Here is a 15,504-nt window from a genome sequence, read left to right on the forward strand (position 1 = left end):
GATGAGAATCAAGATTAACAAGTGTGTGGGTGTGTGTGCGTGTTTGTGAGTGTGTCAGTTTACGCCTTTCTGAAATGTCAACTCACTTTGGTCAGAGGGGAAAATGAGCTTCTGATACGTGCCAGCGAATAGCAGGGCGTACATGCCATCCTTGAGAGTGTTTACATTAGGGGTGAGTGTCTTTAAGAGGTTATGATTTTAGTAAGCCACAATAAGATTCTAAAATAGGGTGCTCGGGTGGCGCAGAGGCTGAGATCTGGGGATCCAGGGTTCAAAACTCACCGGTGTACTCACGTCTGCACTGGAAAATAGGAGGGTTTGAATCTCAGCTGTGAGTAATAAACATTAATTGACGTTTTACAATCATTCTGGGGGCTCATTTATAAAAATGTAAATTTTTTATCAAACCATACTGCAAACAAAAATTCACTGTAAATTTCAATTTTATCTAGGATTTTATTTGGCCACCCAAATCTAATGGGGGGTGGGGGGTTAAACTGTGGATGGAGTCGGAAACCAAAATAAATTCTGTATTTACTGAAAATAAATAGATAGTTATGGCTAAAATCTGCTAGCCTGACCACTTACCCGAGCAACAAGTTTCTGAAAAAACTACCCCTAAAAAGCTGTTTCTTTTTTTTAAATGCATTTCCCCCCCCCTTTTCTTCCCAATTTAGCATAGCCAATACATTGCTGGGGACCCCGATGTTGTCCAAGGAGGATGTATATTTACCTAACACACACTCCCTCCGATGTGTGTGCTGTCCTACCAATCCCCTCTTATTTTCCCATACTTAGGTAGATTTGCACGTGAGGTCGGTTTCCACATGGAGTGCCACCCATCGATTTCTGTGCTTCTCCACTTCTGTACAGGCACCCTAGGCATCCACGGTCCTTACCAAGTGTTGATAACCCCACCACTTATTAGTCCGGTCTTTTCCCACACAGCAGACTAAAGGCCAATTTTGTCTGCTACAGGCACTTGCCAGTTAAGGGCACCCAGTGACTGGTATCAGAGCCAATATTCAAACCTGGGAGCTCAAATTCTCAGCGCTGGTGTGCTAGCGGGTTATCCCGCTGCGCCACCTAGGCGCCCAGTGGAAAGCAGTTTAATTGGAGTAGGAGTATAAAAAGCCCTCTTTTGTTACTGCTTTAGTTTGGAGCCACAAAGAGAAAATCAGTGAGTCTTATATAGGGTCAACCATATAAAGTGTATAAAGAGTCTGTCTTCTTTTGCCTTTTTTCATGAAGTTTTTAATGTTGTGGCTTTATTTGATTAACTCGCCACCTTAACATTAGGGGTGCATCCAGATCGAACCTTTTATAAATATGCTTTTTGCTCTATAATATGTAGGTACAAGTCACACTGGCACTGTTGCTTCTTGCACTTCCACAAACGGTCCCTGCCAATAACACTTAGGAAGAGTGTGACACAGTATGTTTTCAAATGTTTTCTGACTTAATTCGAACATGTTTATGAAGTGATATGAATTCATATACAGTGTAGACTGTATATGAATGTTATACAGCACAAGTAATAAAAGAAAAAAAAATGCTTCACACGTCGATATATTTACTCCACCACTTACACTTTGGGGAAATTTAGAGCAGCTTTCTAACTTATGCATGTTTTGGATTTGGGATTTTGGGAAAACCACATCCAGGGGAGAAACTCCTTACTTACAGTGACCAGAGGCACCCATATGACCACATATGTCACAGAGCTGGTCAGTAATAATCTTAACAAATCAGCTTTGTTACTATTGTTGGCATGTGTATTTTCACACATCTGATGGCTTTAGTGAGAAAGCTGCTCCAAACTGAAGATTCTGAACTCCTCGGTTTGAAACCTTGCGTCGCCATCGGCTAATTGGCAGTGCCTGCATCATTTACATTTACATTTTCAGCATTCAGCAGACGCTTTATCCAAAGTGACTTACAGTACAGTATACAATCTGAGCAATTGAGGGTTAAGGGCCTTGCTCAAGAGCCCAACAGCAGCAACCTGGCAGTAGTGAGGCTTGAACCAACGACCTTTTGATTACTAGTCCAGTACCCTAACCACTAGGCTACGACTTGCATCAGACACGTTTCTGCTAGGGTGGGAGGACCGGACTATATGGGTGTGTAAGGACCCTGATTAGCAGATAGAGAGGCGCCTGTGTAGAATGCACAGATGAAAAAAGGTTCCGCTAAGGGCTGTGCACGGGTTGGAGGAGGCGTGAGCAGCAATATACTCACCTCGACTGCAATCAGGGATCCACAGCAGCGGAAGACAAATTGACTATGATAAATTGGGAGAAAATGCATAAATAAAATAGAAAAATTAATTCTGTTAATCTGTGGGGCGAAGTTTTCCCACCCATAATTGTATGAGCTTAGGCTATTTATTCAGACTGAACCACCTATAAATATATAGCACTTTATAATTACACTTATTTGCCATGTTGTTCATTATTTAAGCTATACTTACCATACAGATGAACTTTGTGACAGTAGCACATCTGTTACTCTGTCCATGTTTTACCCCCCCTGTAAACTATTTTTTTTTTTATTAAAAGAGACCCGTAGTTACTCATCCTGTCTGATAATGTTTGGGTGGCGGACTATTCCTATAGCCCTGCAATAACACTATCATGGTAACGACATGGTAGTGTGTGTTTAGTATGTGTAGCAGGTGCAGCAGCACTGTTGGGATTTTTACAGAAATATGTACTTTGTTAGTACTAACTGCATCATTAATTAGATTCCACTAGTCTTTTATTAGTGGACACTTTCTGATCACAGTGCATTGTTGGCCTACAACTTTAACCACCTTTTGCAATCTTCTGTACTCATTTGTGTAGTAAAAATACACAAATGATACACTTTATGGACAAAGGCATTGGAAAACCCCTTCTAATTATTGAATTGTTTTAGCCATACCAGGCATAATACATGAATTCTATACTTCCAGTCTTGCGAATGGAGAGTCAAGCACTGATCTCCATGTTCCTCCACTTTTGTACAGGCGCCTCGGGAAACTAACCAGGGTCCTTACACAGCATTGAAGAGTCTGGTCTTTTCCCACCCAGTGGACTAGTGGCCAATTTTGTCTGCTACATTCTTTGCCAGTTATGCCTGCTAGGGGGCGTCCAGCTGACCATTAGACAGCTGCGCCACTCAAGTGCCCAATTTCTGTTGATTTACTTGTGTGTTATCTGAAAATCTGCTGGGTCCAAAATAAACAGTAAACAAGTTTTTAATATAACACTAAACTAATAATTAGTGGTGTAGAAAGCTCTATAACATCATTTAATTTTGTGTCATGCCCTTCCAATTCCTCATTGGTGACTATAGTTGATGATATACAGACAAAAGCATTAATAAACCCCTTCTAATTGTTGAATTGTTTTAGCCACAACAGGTGTAATTATATTATAGGTGTAATATAAAATTATATGCTTCCCAATTTTGCAGCAACAGTTTAGGACAGGTCCTTTCTGTTCCAGCATGACTGTGCCCCTGTGCACAAAGCAAGCTCTATAAAGACATGAAGAAAATCTTGGTTTAATGAAAATCCAGTGCTCTGCACAGAGCCCTGATCTTAGCCACACTGGACAGCTCTGGAATGAACCTGAACATCAAATGAGGCTTTCTTGACCAACATCAGTACCCAGCCACACAAATTCCCATTTGACTAAATGAACATAAATTCCCACAGACATACTTCAAAGTCTTGTGAGAAGCCTTCTCAGAAGAGTGGCTGCTATCCTAGCTAAAAAAGATCACATAAAGGCCGTTCTATTTTAATACCATTAGTTTTAAAATGGAAAGTCCAACAAGCACATGGTTGGGTGTCCTAACACTTTTGGTTGTATAGTGTTTTCCATTATGATTCACTCTCTGTTAATCTACTGTACTCTCTCTGTCTTATCAATTTATGTAATTCTCCTTGAATATATAGAGTTTCTCTAAGACGTCTCAGTGCATCTTTGAAAAGGGTTGCCTTATTCATTACTCCTCTTTCATAAAAATATATTAGGCTTTGGTGTAACCTGAAACTGATCTCAGATCAGCATTAGGTCAGTAAATTAGATCACTTTGTCAGCTCAGTGCATATCCTCGTGTAAGATGGGCCTGCTTACCTGCTTCACTGTGTATCATAGTACGGTAAGATGAAGAGTAAAAAAATCAGGTGTATTATAAATGAGTAAGCCGTGCAGCATGGTGGAGTCATACCACTCCACACAGATCATCCTTATATCATTAAACATGAATAATCTAATGTACGCAACTTTTTTACTTTACGAAACACCAACTGTAATCAGTTAGCTAATGCAGTTGAAGTAAAAAATTTATGTACACTTACAAGGGACGAGCACGACATGGCAGTGTTTGATGTTATAATTTTATGTGAATGAAATACATGGCCAAAAATTATTTCTTTATTTATTTTTTGTGTTTCCTCCCATTTTTCAATTCTCCTATTACAAATTGCTGCCTTTATTTCCCCATCCAGGCAAAGAAGAGCTGAGACTATCAGCCGGCCTTATCTTTTCACCTACGAGAGACGAAGTCTCACAGAAAGATGTACCATGTATATGTCTCAACCAGACAGCTATGTAGCCGTAATAATGTCCCATCAACCAAAAGTGCCTGTTTGGACTACTGGCCTGGTGGGTAGCACTAGCTTTTTTATTTTTTATTTTATTTATGCAGTTTCTTCGATTTTCCCCAATTTAGCATAGCCAATGCTATGTAGTCCTCCATTGCTAGGGACCCTGATCATATCCAAGGACACACAATCCCTCCGACGCTTGAGCAGTCCACTGACCCCTTCAGGCAGCACGATGGCTAAGTGGGTAGCACTGTCACCTCACAGCAAGAAGGTCCGGGTCCTTTTTGTGTGGAGTTTGCACGTTCTCCCCGTGTCCGTGCGGGTTTCCTCCGGGTTTCCACCCCTTTTTGGGTCCAGTCTTTTCCCACCCAGCAGACTAGTGGCCAATTGTATCTGCTGCAGGCACTGCCGATTGTGCCTGCTAAGGGGCACCCAGCTGACCATTAGACAGCTGCGCCCCTCAAGCTTCCAAAGTTTAGCTTATTTACTAGTTCCTTGTGCGTTTTCTGAAAATCTGCTGGGTCCAAAATGAACAGACAGCAAGTTTTTACTTAATTTAATTTGTCATGCCCTTCCTAGATGCACCTCCCCCACTGACCACTTCTTTTTACCTGCCAGAAGCAGGATCTCACAGACAGTAGTGTTGCATACGGTAGGGGCCAAAATTGCAGCAGCAATAAGGAATCCCTGCTTGACTGTTGTTCCTCCTTCTAGAAGAAACACAGCCAATAGGGTGTTTGTGTAAGCGTCCTGCTGGTCAATAGCACATCATTTCATCTCAGATCTCAGTAGTGGTGGGCTAGAGCATTAGACCACAGTAGTACCCAAGCTCCCCCTCCCCTGAATTTGATTGGTTGGGCAATATGGGAACAATGATAAAGTGTAACTCTAATTTTTAATATGTATAATAGTATTTAGTTTTGCTAAATGGAGACGGATTATAATCTAAAACCTGTCATTATAATCTATGATAAAAATTCCCCTGTAAAATTAGGGGAAGTTAATTATTAAATCATAAAGTTTAACTTTCAGTCACTTTTTGATAACTGGACACCTGAAATATCTGCTCCTAACAGCCTAACAAGTTCTGTTTTGCACCCAGTTAGCTCGGAACATAGCACTTGACAAGATTAATTAGTGTAAATTGTCTTGCAACACTGGCTAATGCTAATGAGCATCTCTGTTTACAGAATGCTGATTCAGAAAGCTGTCCTCACACACATTAATGTCTCTTTTACACAGCTACTCAGCTTGCGCCGTTATAATGGTCTGATTCAGATGAACTAGGCTAATTGTTAATGGAATATTTACTTAGGTAAAACAAATTTTCAACAAATGATAATTTGTTGTTAACAGAATAGGCCTCGCAGCACAGAATGCTAATATGCAGATCCTGTACGATGAATGGAACAAGCTAAAAGGGTGTAGAATGCTAATGTGTTAGCTTGTGCTTTTACGGTGGACAAAAACATACAAAATGTAAATTAGAGCTCAACAGAAAACCTATTATTTTGTTTAGAATGACCTTTATCTTTTCCACTCAAGTTTAATTGGGTTACAGGTTCTATGTGGAGTCTTATTGTTGAGGTTATTTTTTTTTTATACCCGGCTAATACAAAAGCTAATACTGGACTTGTGGCATGATGACCTTCTGTAAGTACATAAACTCTTAAACAATGGGAAAGTTTTAAATGGAGTCAGGGCAAAACAAAGACTTGCGTCCTATTAAAAACCTATTTAGTATTTAGAGGCTCTCAGGTGGTGCAGAGCTCTACATTTACATTCATGACAATTAGCAAATGCATTTATTCAAAGTGGCTTACCATTGTGACTGAGTACAGTGTAATTAAGGGTTAGTTTAGTGGTTTTGTTTAGTGGCTCAACAGAGCTAACACTGCCTGTCAAATGCACAATCCCATCGCCACAAAGGCTCAACTTACGAGTATGAATCTTGGTGGTATTACTGGCCTGACTTGGAGTTTAACAGACACAAATGACTGTGTCTAAGGGAGGGGAGGCTGTGTAGGGCAACAGCAACTTATTAGAAGCATCGGTTGAGACTCAGAAATCTACCACTGGCTGGTGCAAAGATGCAACAGGCTGCATTGCACATGTTAAAAAAGTGCAAGGGTGTTGTGTTGCAGGTAGAGGTTGCCAGAGTGCTCAGGAAAACTAAGCGAACAGTGGACCCTTGACTTACTAATTTAATTGGTTCCAAAGGGCTGTTCTTAAGTCAAAATGTTTGTTAGTTAAACCTATTTTTCCCATAAGAAATAATGTAAACAGAATTCATCCGTGCCAGACCTCCCAAACCTCCCCCTTACCTAACCTTTCTAATGTCTTAAATGGTCTTTTTTGTTATAAATACAAGTATATTTTTCCTTAAATCTTAAATTATAGAATAGACATTACTGTAATAAACAATAATAAACAATACACAGTATTACTGTACTGTACATAAAAAACACACATTTCAGTACAGTACGTGTGCTATACCATACACCATAATACATTTCTTTCTTTTTTTTATAAAATGTATCTACCAGAAACAACAATAACTCTCATATTTCTCTATTATTTCCTTCTTTATTTCAACAGTATTGATTATTTCAAAAGAAAGAATATTTTACTCAGCGATTTCCTTCTTCTCTCTCATCTCACTGTCCCCTCTGTCTGATACACAGTGACAGCTACTGGCAGGAGTAATTATACAACACAACAAATGTACAGTAATAGATTTGTTCATTTTCTCAGCACTGCGCTTTCTCTGCACATTTTTTGGGGACATTTTAATACTGAATTTTACAAAATATAAAGACAACACCGAAAAAAACACTGTCCGCTGTCTAAATGTTTGCTCATATATATATATATATATATATTTATATATATATATATATATAGAGAGAGAGGAGAGAGAGAGAGATAGAGAGAGAGAGAGTAAACTTGTTCGTGATGTCACGTGTTTCGCGAATTTCTGTTTGTAATCCAAAATTTGTTTGTACGTTAAGTTGAAAAAGTTGGAAATGTTCGTATGGTAAATTGTTCGTAACTCAAGGGTCCACTGTATACACATTGTCTGATAGATAAAAATAAAGAAATACAGTTATTTTAAAAAGCAAACTGAACACGTTGAGTTTAAGGGAAACGTTGAGTTGAAGGGTACAAGTTTCTCGACGAAGGGCGTTGAGTTTCAAAGATTTTGAGTTTAGGTGACGTTGAGTTACAAGGTACCACTGTACATTGTTCTCATTTACTCCTCTCTAACAGGCGATTTGTTGCTCTATTAAGTCCATAATGTACCTTCCTAAATGACAATCTGATGCTTTTGTGTTTTTTTTGTTTTTAATAGCATATATACAGTATATATATTTTCTGTATTTTCTTGAATTACTCATTTTAAATACAGTAAGGTGATCTATTTAGGGCAGTTGTAGCCTAGCAGTTAAGGTACTGGACTAGTAGTCGAAAGGTCTCTGGTTCAAGCCCCACCACTGCCAGGTTGCCACTGTTCGGCTGAGACTCAGAAATCCACCACTGGCTGGTGCAAAGATGCAAGTGCTAGAGTGTTGTGTTGCAGGTAGAGATCGCCAGAGTGCTCAGGAAAATTATGCATATACAGATTGTCTGATAGATAAAAATAAAGAAATACAATTATTTTTATCACCAATTTGTTTATGTTTATTTTATGTTCATATTTTAAAGAAAAGAGTCAAAGGACAGTATTTAAACATGTGGATGCACTTGAGTTAACGAAAACAAATATAATTGAATACTTTTTTCTCACTGCGTGTCAGGAAAACAGAAGTGCTGACAGAAGTAGCACAAAAAGTCCGAGCAGTTCACAGTTTAGTTAAAGTGGTTTTTCTGCAACACAAGGTTACGTCTTACTGGTTGTGTTTACTCCCACACTGTTTACCAGCCATCAAAATACATTGAATACTGAATACATTGTTCTCATTTTTTCCTCTCTAATAGGCGATTTGTTGCTCAATAAAGCCGATAATGTACCATAAAGTCTTCCTAAATGACAGTCTGGTGCTTTTTGTGTTCTTTTTGTTTTTGTAGCATACACCGATCAGGCATAACATTAAAACCATCTCCTTGTTTTTACACTCACTGGATAAATAGCTGGAGCCTATCCCAGCTTTTCAATGGGCGCAAGGCACACAGTAACACCCTGAATGGGGCACCAGTTCATTGCAGGGCAGACACACATACACACACACATTCACCTATATGGCAACTCAGTGTCTCCAATTAACCTGACTGCATGTTTTTAGACTGTGGGAGGAAACCAGAGCTCCTGGAGGAAACCCACGCAGACATGGGAAGAACATGCAAACTCCACACAGAAAGGACCCGGACCCGGACACTGCACAGTGACACAGTTGATCCTTTACCACTTGGCATCTCTGGGCTCAACACACTCTCAACACACCTTGACAGGTTCGTCTTCAGGATTCTAGATGTTGTGGAATCCCTGCAGCAGTCCACGACCCCTAGAGGCACTACTTGGCTACTCTCTTCTGGCCACTCTTTGCCTTTCTTGGCCCTTGTGCAGATTTCCATCCCTCTTATGTGTTAATAAGCTTAAGAGACAAAGCCGGAAACCAGGTTCATTCAGCTTAGAGGTGTCTCTGTAACTGAGTGGCTGTGGCTTAAAAGCAGGACCTAAAACACCCTCAGAGAATTCAGGAAGACCTAGTCATGTTAGGATTTTGCCCAGAAATGTCTTACTGGTGGGAAATCTGCACGGTATGCACGGTAAGTAAAAATGCAGTTGAAATCGTGCTCCTGCTTAGAGAGTCTGTTAGATGTTGGGGTTTCCTTAAATGCTGCAGCAGTGTTTAAAATAACCTAGTCCCTCAGCAGAGTAATCGCTCAGTAATCTATTACATCTGTCATCTATATCTCCCTGTGGCAGTCTCATGTTGGGTGTATTTGAAATCTAGGCAAATTTGCTTCTCAGCTGGCCAATTGGATTAGGATTTGAGAGGTTTGGTGAAGCTTACGGTTTATTTTATACATTTGTAGACATTGAGTTTGCTTTCATTTTTTGTCTATTGCCACTTAATTCCTGCAAACGATATTTGCTGATTGTTTTTCCCCAGTGTCTCACAGTCAGGACAGACCTAGTCTAAACTATCAGTTATTTCACTGAAGCAAATTGTTAGCAAGGAAATGTTTCCCAGTGTGTAGATAAATGTGCTGAGCTCAGGACAATATTAGCATTTTTCAAATGTTCCAAATGTCTCCAACCCAAGCGGTCCTGATAACTGGAATGGATTTTTTTTAAAGTTAATGTTTATTAATCTCTTAATATTTTTATTAATCAGTATTTATTATGACACATGGGTAAACAAATCATACCTTTAACAGTTAGCAAACTGTGCTTTCCCAGATTTTTAAACATAACCATGTTAAACTATGATGATAATAATAATAATAATAATAATATTTATTCTGTTGTTAATTTATTAATAAATAGCATAATTTATTATACTATTAATTTATATCAATAGAATAAATAGCATTATTTATTTCACAAGCATGATGTACCATGCCATACCAAACCATAATAATAATAATAATAAATAGCAATATTTATTCTGTTGTTAATTTATTAATAAATAGCATAATTTATTATATTATTAATTTATATTAATAGAAGAAATAGCATTAAATATTTACAAGCATGATGTATCATGCCATACCAAACTACCAAACTATAATAATAATAATAATAATAATAAATGGCATAATTTATTATGTTATTAATGTATATTAATAGAATAAATAGCATAATTTATTTTACAATCATGATTATTATAGTTTGCCATACCAAACTATAATAATAATAAATAGCATAATTTATTCTGTTGTTAATTTATTCATGAATAGCATAATTTATTATATTATTAATTTATATTAAAAGAATAAATAGCATAATTTATTTTACAATCATGATTTACCATGCCATACCAAACTACCAAACTATAATAACAATAATAATTAATAGCATAATGTATTATATTATTAATTTATGTTAATATAATAAATAGCATTATTTATTTCGCAAGCATGATGTACCATGCCATACCAAACTATAATAATAATAAATAGCTTAGTTTATTCTGTTGTTAATTTATTCATAAATAGCATAATTTATTATATTATTAATTTATATTAATAGAATAAATAGCTTAATTTATTAATAAATAGCATTATTTATTTTAAAAGCATGATGTACCATGCCATACCAAACTATAATAATAATAATAAATAATAATAAATAGCATAATTTATTCTGTTGTTAATTTATTCATAAATAGCATCATTTATTATATTATTAACTTATATTAAAAGAATAAATAGCATTGTTTATTTTACAAGCATGATGTATCATGCCATATCAAACTACCAAACTATAATAATAATAATAATAATAATAAAATAATAATAATAAATAATAATAATAATAATAACAACAATAACAATAACAATAAATAATAATATTAAAGAATAATAATAATAATAATAATAATAATAAAGAATAATAATAATAATAATAATAAATAGCATAATTTATTTTGTTGTTAATTTATTCATAAATAGCTTCATTTATTATATTATTAATTTATGTGAATAGAATAAATAGCATTATTTATTTCACAAGCAAGTATGATAATAATAATACCGATAATCATAATAAATAACGTAATTTATTTATTTATTATTTATTTATTTATTCACCGTCTATTTTACCACCACTTTTTTTATTCTGGGTCGTGTTGGGTCTGATTCACTGGGAGAATGGCAGGAAACATTCTAAATAGGTTTCCACTCCATCACAGGGCAAACACACGCACACACATTCATACCTAAGGGGACTGTAGTATCTCCAAATACTGTACTCTGGCTGCATGTCTTTGGACTGTGTGAGGAAACTGGAGACAGACACAGGGAAAACTCCTTACAAAAAGGACTCGAACCACTCCACCTGGGAATCGAACCCAGGACCCATCAACCGTCTTTCAGCCATTGAAGTTACCAATCCTGTACTTGCCTGGTTCACATCCTACATCTCTAATAGATCACACTATGTTGCCCTTGGTAAACATAAATCTCACATGAATTCTGCTACTCAATGAGTTCCCCAGGGATCAGTCCTGACCCTGTTCTTTTCAATATTTATTTGTTACCCTTTGGTCAGATCATTCACAGCCTCTGGTTCATGCTTTTATCACGTCCCGTCTTGACTATTGCAACTCACTTCTCATCGGCATTCCTAACAGATCCATCCATTCACTTTAGTATGTCCATCATTTTGTATCAGTTACACTGGTTACCTGTCGCACAACACATTCAGTTTAAACTCCTCCTGCTTACCTACAAGTCTTTGCACGGTCTTGCACGCCCTTATTCAACAGAACTTATACATTTGTACTGCCCTGCCTGTACACTCAGGTCCTCTGATGCTGGTTTTCTTGCCATCCTTAATTTCAGACCTGTCTCAGCAGGGGGCAGATCTTTCAGTTTCAAGGCCCATAAAATCTGTTCTTTATTTTCATTCTTTAAAACTCATCTTAAAACACCTGTTTTCTCAATATTTTCATCAATTCCTTCCTGTAAACGGTTGATAAGATATCTTGAATATGAGAAAGGCGCTATATAAATCTAACTTATTATTATTATTATTGCTGTCAGCCACTGTGCCACCCAACCAAACACTACATATAAAAATAAATAGTCATTTTTTGTCATTTATTACTTTTGTACACATTTACACTTCATTATGTTCACCCACCATTATCAGACTTCTTAGACATGATTGGTAATGTCTGGGGGACATTTTGGCCGAAGCCCCGTGATAGACTCCAGTCGAAACCCCCACCAGGCCTGATCAGGATAAAGCAGATGATAAAAATTTAAATAAAATAAACTTTAATTTACTGGAGTGACAATGATGGAGCGTTTAATACTAAGCATGATCAATGCAGCAAGTATGAGAAGTGTTCAGTTGGTGCATGCAGTAATTTACCTTAAAATGTCTGCCTTTAATATCCAGAACTAGATTTATCAAGCTGTACTTTTTTTTATTTTTACCCAGAGGAAAAATCACACTTCAGTTGGCGTTCTTAAGGGCTGTGTCTCAAATCGTACTCTATGTTTAGTTTAATCAGAAAGCAATCTTATCATTGGTGGAACTGAATGCAGAGTGGCCTCTTTGTAATGGACGAAATTATCTTTATTTGCAGAAGAAATGCTTTTCTAGGAATTTATTTGAGGAATTTGTTCTGTGGACAGTCACTATTATATTAACAGACCTTATGAAGAGATGGACCTTGAAAAGTAGTTGAAAGCTTCGGATTCACAAATATACCAAGCATTGTCTAACAACAAATTGTGTAGATAGATAGATAGATAGATGGATGGATGGATGGATGGATGGATGGATGGATGGACGGACGGACGGACAGATAGACGGATGGATGGATAGATAGATAGCTAGATAGATAGATGGATGGATGGATGGATGGATGGATGGATGGATGGATGGATAGATAGATAGATGGATGGATGGATGGATGGATGGATGGATGGATGGAGGCTTGTTTTTGCTAACCTGCTGCAGAGAACATAAGCGGTTCCAAAAAATTAGGCAGGTGTCAAGAGAATAAGTTAAAAATATATCTTAAATTGCCCACATATATCTACATATAGCTGCTTTGATTGATTTTTTTAGGAGATATTCATCAGAGTTGATGCTTGCGCCCACGCAGAACCAGTTGCACTGCACCGTGTCAATAAAAGGGTTCAAACAAGACAAATTAGTTTTACATAGTAATCAATAAAGCTGTTATTAGAACTGGATGGAACAAGACTTCTTTGTTTATTTTTATTCCCTGTTTCAGCTGGTTGATCCATCAGTTCACCATACAAACTAAAGGACCATTTTAGACACTCAACTAGATTTGGGTCACATGTTTTGGAATTTATTATTTATTTATTGATTTTGGCAAGTTTTTTCCTGTGACTGAAATACAAACCTTTTGGCTAAATAACTTTCTTGGCTACAGCTGGGGATTCTTATTTGTGGCCATGTAAATAGGCCTAGTTTGACTGCACCTATTAGACTGAGCCACAAGCATTGCAAGTAGAAATCTGTACAAGTTATTACTGTTATAACATTTTTCAGGTCAGTTGAAGCCATTTCTAAACCACCGTTCTCAAAAACATTCCCAAAATCGTCTGTAAATATAACTGCAAGTAATGCCTAGTTCACACTACACAATCTTTGCCCTTATTTTCGCTCGCCGACAGGTTGCCGCTAGATGTGGCAGCTTGGTGGCAACTCGGCGTTCGCTCGGGTACCGAAACTCGGCTCTCGATCACTATGTGTGAACTGTTCAACGACTCGATCCGAGCAACTCACCCGCAACTTGAGAAAAATATCTAGCATGTTAAATATCTGGACCAGTCGGCGACTCCTGTGGTGTGAAAAGCATTGCGAGCAGTTTGTGAGTGTGGTGTCGAACTACAGCCAATGAGAATCTTGCACCACCCCCATGCTGGCTGAGGACAGCCATAGACTAGCACCAATTCTCACTGACAACAATTGCCGGCTGCTTCTAGCATTAGGACTGTGCCTTTCTCTGGATTTGTAGACTAATGGTGATGGACTAATGGAGGTGTAGTTGGCACTAGTCTGATCTCATTAAGGTGATGTAGGCCTGTGATGTTCTTACATCTAATGATGTAACATGCTGCTAAAGTCATGTGCCATGCCGGGTAAGCGCGTTGGCACTTAACTTGTTACCTGATTCTGTTTAATGAGTCTCTTAATGGAATACTACAGCATTTTGAACTTAATTTTTATCACTCATGCCAGTAGTGTATGAGCCATTACTTTTCTGTGGCCACTCACACTGGAACTGGTCCTCTTGGCACCACTCTTACGCCAAATACCCCTGCTGATTTATATTCGGGCTTGGAACCAGAGCTGAAAGCGCACTGACAAATGCGCCTCTTAATAGCTAGGCTGTTTCGGCCATCCCCCCTTGGACATTAGTTGGTCATGTCCATGCAGACACCCGACAAGCCTCTATATTTTTACTCTGGATCCCCAGATCTTAGCAGTAGTAGGCTAGCGTAGTTTTTGTTTAGAATTTTTCCCCAATTTTTCCTCCGCCGAGACTGCCGACTGCATCTTTTTACCTGCACAAGGTGAGTTTATATGCGAATCAGCTTTGTGTCTGGAGAGACACACCATGATCAACGCATTATCCCTCGTCTCTGTGCAGCGCCATCAGTCAACCAGCAGAGGTCGTAATTGCATCAGTTGTTATGAGGTCCGCTCCGGCACCCCCTTTAAACAACAGCCAATCGTTGTTGCATGTTTTACCGCTGTCTCACCTAAGCGCCAGTCTAGCGTACTTTACTGTTGTGTATGAGCCATTACTACAAATGTATTCAAATGTATCTAATGATTGTCTAGATTTACTTGTAATTAACATCTAAGGACCAGCTAATAAAGGTTTTATAACACACATATGTCCACGATCTAAACTGATCTGAATCTAAATAATGTACTCAGTTTTTTTGCATCCCCGCTGAGGGCAGCCACAGACTAGCACCCGCACTGATATGTGCAGTTCCTGACTGCTTCTTTACACCAGCCAGTTGACTAAGGGTCATGCTGTGCTCTATGTGTACCTCCACTACTTGTACCTGTACCCTGACCAAACAGCAGAGGTCGCTATTGTGTCTGTTGAGTGCCCAGCCAAAGAGAGTCTGTGATATTGCTAAATCAGTGCAGTTGTAAGAGTCTGGTCATGGACCCTAAAAAGGGGTAAGAAAATAGTTTTGTTTTGCTTTATCGCTGTAGTATTGGAAAGTTA

At 37.9% G+C, this 15,504-nt stretch overlaps 1 protein-coding gene across 1 annotated transcript in view; it reads left to right on the forward strand.

The window, feature by feature from the left end:
* Window positions 1-15,504, forward strand: part of igf2bp2b (insulin-like growth factor 2 mRNA binding protein 2b) — a 92,876-nt gene that overhangs the window by 37,766 nt on the left and 39,606 nt on the right. The window lies entirely within an intron of this gene.

This window comes from Trichomycterus rosablanca, chromosome 15 (assembly GCF_030014385.1).
Source record: "Trichomycterus rosablanca isolate fTriRos1 chromosome 15, fTriRos1.hap1, whole genome shotgun sequence".
In the NCBI taxonomy this organism is placed as follows: Eukaryota; Metazoa; Chordata; class Actinopteri; order Siluriformes; family Trichomycteridae; genus Trichomycterus; species Trichomycterus rosablanca.